Here is a 7,515-nt window from a genome sequence, read left to right on the forward strand (position 1 = left end):
GTTTCCCTATCTTTAGTCTCTTCTTTTCTTCTTCCCCACCCCCAACTCTCTTTCTAAAATAATAAAAAATATATATTTTTTTGCCATGCCCTCTGGCTTGTGGGATCTTAGTTCCCCAACCAGGGGTCGAACTAGGGGCTCTGGCAGTGAGAGCACTGAGTTCTCACCCCTGGACAGCCAGGGAATTCCCAATAATTATTTTTAAAATAATTTTATATCACATCAAAGCTTTTAATGAAAACTAGGAGTCCAATCTTGTTTTATGTTTGAATTAAAGCACCATATTCATCATATGTTAAATTTTCACCTCAATTCTTTTCTACCAATCTAGTTTATTCTTATTTAATGCAGTTATTTTTCTTACCACATTGACTTGATTCCAGTGACTATAGTATATGCTGATATCTGGTGAGTAAAGTTTCTCTCATATTGTTTTTGTAGAATTTTCTGACTATTCCAAATTAATCTTAAGGTAGTTTAATCCAATTTAAAAATACTCATAATTCTAATGTGTTCTATTGAATTAACTTTAAGAGATTTGTATTTTTACAGTAGTGTTTTTTAATATGTTTAAATTTTGTTCAGTATCTTATAGTAACATTTTTATAGCTTATTTTTTCTTATAAGTATTGTACCTTTCTGAGCAAATTTATTCTACCTTTTTGGGCTTTTTTGCTATCGTGAATGAAATATTTCTCCCATTAGCACTTCAGAGTGCTTATTGCAATTAAGTTTTGTATATTCATCTGGTTTCCCAGTACTTACTAAAAATCCCTCTTTAATTCTGTCTTTCCCAAGCTCTGTCGTTTCCTAGGCATATAAAATCATGTCAACAGTCACTGGATCCTCCAAAATAATCTTTAATAATAATTGACAGTAACCATTCCTGACTAATCAGTAATTAGTTCCTGATTTTAACTGAAACCGCTTATAGTTTTAAATACTTGCAGTTTTCATAAATACTCTTCATTGTTTTAAGTAGTTTCCTTCAATTTCTGTTTTACTCAAGAATCTTCATTAGGAATGGCTACTAAATCTTAGTAGCATGCTTATCACCATCTATCGATATGATCATGGAGCTGAAGCTTCAGTACTGGGGCCACCTGATGCGAAGAGCCAACTCATTGGAAAAGACACTGATGCTAAGAAAGATTGAAGGCAGGAGGAGAAGGGGATGATAGAGGACGAGATGGTTATATGGCATCACCAACTCAACGGATATGAGTTTGAGCAAGTTCCAGGAGTTGGTGAAGGACAGGGAAACCTGGCGTGCTGCAGTCCACGGGGTCGCAGAGAGTCAGACAGGGCTGAGTGACTGAACAACAACAAATATGATCATGTTTTCGCTTCTTTAATCATCTGGGTAACTGTTTCTGTTCATTGTTCAGTTCCTAAGTCGTGTCTGACTCTCTACAACCCCATGGACTGTGCACACCAGGCTTCTCTGACCTTCACTATCTCCTGGAGTTTGCTCAAATTCACATCCATTGAGTCAGGGATGCTATCTAACCATCTCATCCCCTTTTGCCTTCAGTCTTTCCCAGCATCAGGGTCTTTTCCAGGGATTCCGCTTTTTACATCAGGTGGCCAAAGTACTGGAGCTTCAGCTTCAGCATCAGTCCTTTCAATGAATATTCAAGGTTGATGGACTGGTTGGATCTCCTTGCAGTCCAGGGAACTCTCAAGAGTCTTCTCCAGCACCACAGTTCAAAAGCATCAATTCTTTCATGCTCAGCTTTATGGTCCAACCCTAACATCCATTCATGACTTCTGGGAAACCAGCTTTGTCGGCAAAGTGATGTCCTTGCTTTTTAACATGCTGTCAAGGTTTGTCATAGCTTTCCTTCCAAGGAGCAAGTGTCTTTTAATTATGGCTGCAGTCACCATCCACAGGGATTTTTGGGCTCAGGAAAATAAAATCTGTCACTGCTTCCTCTGTTTTCCCCATCTATTTGCCATGAAATGATGGAACTGGATGCCCTGATCTTACGTTTTTGAATGTTGAATTTTAAGCCAGCTTTTTCACTCTCTTCTTTTACCCTCATCAAGAGGCTCTTTAGTTCCTCTTCATTTTCTGCCATTAGAGTGATATCATCTGCATGTCTGAGTTTGTTGATATTTCCCTGGCAATCTTCATTCCAGCTTATGTGTTTATCCAGCCCAGCATTTCTCATGACGGTACTCTACATATAAATTAAATAAACAGGATGACAGTATACAGCGTTGATGTACTTACTCCTTTCCTGATTTTGAACCAGCCCATTGTTCCATGCATGATTCTAACTGTTGCTTCTTGACTCGCATACAGGTTTCTCAGGAGACAGGTAAGGTGGCCTGGTATTTCCATCTCTTTAAGAATTTTCCATAGTTTGTTGTGATCCACACAGTCAAAGGCTTTAGAATAGTCAATGATGCAAAACTGTGTGTTTTTCTGAAATTCCCTTGCTTTCTCTATGATCCAACGTATATTGGCAATTCAATCTTTGTTTCCTCTGCCTTTTCAAAACCCAACTTGTACACCTAGAAGTTCTCGGTTCACATACTGCTGAAGCCTAGCTTGAAGGATTTTGAGCATAACCTTACTAACATGCAAAATAAGCAAAACTGTCTGCTAGTTTTAACATTCTTTGGCACTGTCCTTTGGGATTGGAATGAAAACTGATCTGTTCCAGTCCTGTGACCACTGCTGAGTTTTCCAAATTTGCTGACATATTGAGTGCAGCACTTTCACAGCATCATGTTTTAGGATTTGAAATAGCTCAGCTGGAATTCTATCACCTCCACTATCTTTGTTTGTAGTAATGCTTCCTAAGGCCCATTTGACTTCACACTCAAGGATGTCTGGCTCTAGGTGAGTGACCATACTATCCTGGTAATCCCAGTCATTAGGACAAATAGATTCAGAGGATTTGATCTGGTAGACAGAGTACCTGAAAAACTATGGACAGAGGTTCATAACATTGTACAGGAGGCAGTGACCAAAACCATCCCAAAGAAAAAGAAATGCAAGAAGGCAAAGTAGTTGTCTGAGGATGCTTTACAAATAGCTGAGGAAAAAAGATAAGCAAAAAAGCAAAGGAGAAAGGGAAAGATTTACCCGACTGAATGCAGAGTTCCAGAGAATAGCAAGGAGAGATAAAAAGGCCGTCTTCAATGAACAATGCAAAGAAATAGAGGAAAGCAATAGAATGGGAAAGATTAGAGATCTCTTTAAGAAAATCGGAGGTATCAAGGGAACATTTCATTCACGATGGGCACAATAAAGGACAGAAACATTAAGAACCTAATAAAAGCAGAAGAGATTAAAAAGAAGTGGCAAGATTGTATTAATAGATGTGCTGAAATCAAAACACTCTTGAATTCCTGGAATACAATCCTTTTTGCCATAGTGATTTTTTTTTTAAAAAACAGTGCTACACTCACTTTTATTTGGGCTTCCCTAGTAGCTCAGCTGGTAAAGAATCCATCTGCAGTGCAGGAGACCTGGGTTTGATCCCTGGGTTGGGAAGATCCCCTGGAGAAGGACGTGGCAAACTTCTACAGTATTCTTGCCTGGAGAATCCCCGTGGACAGAGGAGCCAGGTGGGCTACAGTCCCTGGGGTAGCAGAAAGTCAGACACAACTGAGTGACTAAGCGCAGCACACCTTTAGAATTTTCATCCGTATGTATAGGTGAGATTGGCCTTTTTTTTGGCCTTCTGTTTCTTTACCAAGTTTTTATATTAATATTATACTAGCTGTATGCATTGGAGAAGGAAACGGCAGCCCACTCCAGTGTTCTTGCCTAGACAATCCTGTGGACAGAGGAGCCTGGTGGGCTGCTGTCTGTGGGGTCGCACAGAGTCGGACACGACTGAAGCGACTCAGCAGCAGCAGCTGTATGAAGTGAGTTGGAGAGTTTTTCCTTTTTGAAGAAATTTGGGATACTTTAAATCACATTAAAATCATCTCCTTTGCAACCCTAGAACTTTTAAAATTAGGATTTAAAAAATCGCTTATTTCATTCGTATCTGAAAATTGGTCTATTAACATGTAAAATTTTATCTTGGGTCACTTTTGATCTTTTATGTTTTCATAGGAAATTATCCATTTCCTCTAGATTTTCCAGTGTGTTGCTACACAGCTGCATGCAAAATTTTAAAGTGAATGTACTTCTACGTTCATCTTATTTCACTTCACGGCAGCAGCGTCTTGATGAAGACACTGTACTTCTGTCTTAAATTTATTGAAGGGATGTTAATGATTCTTATCTTTATTGTGACTAATGCAGAGGAATTTATGATGGATACTAATGGAAAATTACAGGAAATTTGAGAATTTAGTGAATGTTGATGTTTTTATTTTCAATTACAAGGTTCATCTCTCTAATTATGCAATTTACTACTCTTTTCCCATTTCTAAATTATTTTGGAAAATTACAGCTTTATAATAGACACCAGTAACTTGTAAATATTGTGGCTGATTTATTTGACAACAGTGTTTTAAGAGAAGAGAGTCACAGAATATACTTTTTGTAAGCAAGAATCAAGGATTCAAACCAAAGGAAACTTAGAAAGCGATGTCCTCTCTAACTGACAGAATAATGCCTCTCTGAACAGATTTTCAGGGGCCTTCAAGATCATAAATGGAATTCCCTGGAGGTCCAGTGGTTATGACTCTGTACTTCCACTGTGGGGGTCATGGGTTCAATCCCTGATCAGGGAACTAAGATCCTGTATGCCACAAGGCCAAAAAAAAAAAAAACAAAACAAAACCAAATACACACACCCACATTTATATATATATACACACATATTATTAAATAGAAATATATATTGTACATATATAAATATATATATATAAACCTAGAAGAAAATTGTACAACACTATTGCTAGTAAGTAATATGAATGGTCTATATTTTTATATAAAACTGCTTGCTTCAGCATAACCTCCAAACAAATTGGATTTCTGCAAAAGATAATGGATGCCTCTCTGAACATGATACCATGAGCTTCCAGTAAAAAGTTGCTGTAACAACTAAATGATAACTTCAGATGATGCAGCATAGCTAAAACACAGCAACGACCCTGAGAGTCTTCTGCAGTCCTATCTCTCATGCAAAGGGACTGCGTGGTCAGCAAGGCAGACGGCAGTCACAGAACTGCAGCTGAATGACTTTAAACATGACTTATCCTCTCTAAGGTGGAGGAGGTCATCTAACTTGATTTATGTGGTTTAAATCACTGTTTCTTTAGATTTTCTCATATTTTAGCAAATTAAATTATGTAGTGAATAAATCATTAAACCTGAAAAATGTTTCAACTGAATGAAAAACTGCCTATGAGAAAGCCTCCAAATATCAAGGAATGAGTCAAGGTATTTTCTGCATAAACTTTCCATCTGGATACCACTTTAAGCACTCAGCTTTTAACCATATGAAGTGGAAATCGGTATCACCAAACAAAACACAAATCCTACCTTCTTACATACCTTAAACTACTTCAGTTCAGTTCAGTCACTGAGTCATGTCCAACTCTTTGCAACCCCTGAACCCAAAGCATGCCAGGCCTCCCTGTCCATCACCAACTCCCGGAGTTTACTCAAACTCATGCCCATCGAGTCGGTGATGCCACCCAGCCATCTCATCCTCTGTCGTCCCCTTCTCCTCCTGCCCTCAATCTTTCCCAGCATCATGGTTTTTTCAAACGAGTCAGCTCTTTGCATCAGGTGGCCAAAGTATTGGAGTTTCATCTTCAGCATCAGTCTTTCCAATGAACACCCAGGACTGATCTCCTTTAGGATGGACTGGTCGGCTCTCCTTGCAGTCCAACGGACTCTCAAGAGTCTTCTCCAACACCACAGTTCATCAATTCTTCTGTGCTCAGCTTTCTTTCTAGTCCAACTCTCACATCCATCCACGACCACTGAAAAACCATAGCCTTGACTAGATGGACCTTTGTTGGCAAAATAATCTCTCTGCTTTTTAATATGCTGTCTAGGTTGGTCATAACTTTCCTTCCAAGGAGTAAGCATCTTTTAATTTCATGTCTGCAATCACCATCTGCAGTGATTTTGGAGCCCAGAAAAATAAAGTCAGCCACTGTTTTCCACTGTTTTCCCCAGTTGCCAACATTTGCTGAATCATTGAAAAAGCAAGAGTTCCAGAAAAACATCTATTTCTGCTTTATCGACTATGCCAAAGCCTTTGACTGTGTGGATCACAATAAACCGTGGAAAATTCTGAAGGAGATGGGAATACCAGACCACCTGACCTGCCTCTTGAGAAATCTGTATGCAGGTCAGGAAGCAAGTTAGAACTGGACATGGAACAACAGACTAGTTCCAAATAGGAAAAGGAGTACGTCAAGGGTGTATATTGTCACCCTGCTTATTTAACTTATATGCAGAGTACATCATGAGAAATGCTGGTCTGGAAGAAGCACAAGCTGGACTCAAGATTGCAACAAGAAATATCAATAATCTGATACACAGATGACACCACCATCTTGATGCAAATTCATCATTAAACATCACTTGCATAATTGAACCACAGTGATGCTCTTAGGCACTGTGCTGTGGAGGACTCTACTTTAAATTTTCTCAAGTTGCTAGACTTTTACTGTTCACATTAAATTTATTTTTTGCTTCCCTCCCCTGCTGTCAGCTGTCACATTTTATTATTTACCTGCCTCTAGAAGGACCCTGTCAATACTTGTGATTTGTTCAGGAGCAGAAATCAGGTAAACTTGTTAGATTAGGGGTGAAGTAATAACAAGCAGGGGCTTCCCAGGTGGCACTAGTGGTAAGGAACCTGCCTGCCAGCTGGGGAAATGTGAGTTCGATCCCTGGATCCAGAAGATCCCCTGGAGGAGGGTATGGCAACCCACTCCAGTATTCTTGCCAGGAGGATCCCATGGACAGAGGAGCCTGGTGGGCTACAGTCCATGGAGCTGCAAAGAGTCAGACACGACTGAGTGACTTAGGACAGCACAAGAACAAGCAGACACTGAAGATACGGATCTGCGAGCACTTCTAAACAAAGTCTGTAAGCCTTTATTAAGAGCTCTCCTGGTCTTCTCAGGATTGGTGATGCTCCACAACTGAATTCTAAGCAAGTAAAGGCAGTTAGATGTTTCTAGTAAGTAGTAAATAAAATGTCTATCATAATTTAAGAACCCTGTTTTAAAAAAATAAAATTCTCTTTGCAAGGTAATAGCACGTTTCTAATGCAAGACTGTAGGATTACAGTAAGGAAGACAGAACTATATAGATCAGCAGCTGGCTTAATTAGCTTGCCATAAAGTTATTAACAAATTAGGTTACAAAATACAAAAGCAATTTAATGAATCATCATATGAAACATTGAACTCAAAACTGAATTGTAATGTGCTTTTCATAATGTAACTTACTTAATTACTCATAAGAATGAATCATTAATACCTCAAGTCCTGCTCAACAGTTTTGGATACTTATTTATGTAATGGTGGTGCTCATGTCTGAGTAAGGCAATGACTGACTAGCTCCCTGGGTGAGGA

The sequence above is a fragment of the Cervus elaphus genome, chromosome 17, assembly GCF_910594005.1.
Source record: "Cervus elaphus chromosome 17, mCerEla1.1, whole genome shotgun sequence".
NCBI classification, from domain to species: Eukaryota; Metazoa; Chordata; class Mammalia; order Artiodactyla; family Cervidae; genus Cervus; species Cervus elaphus.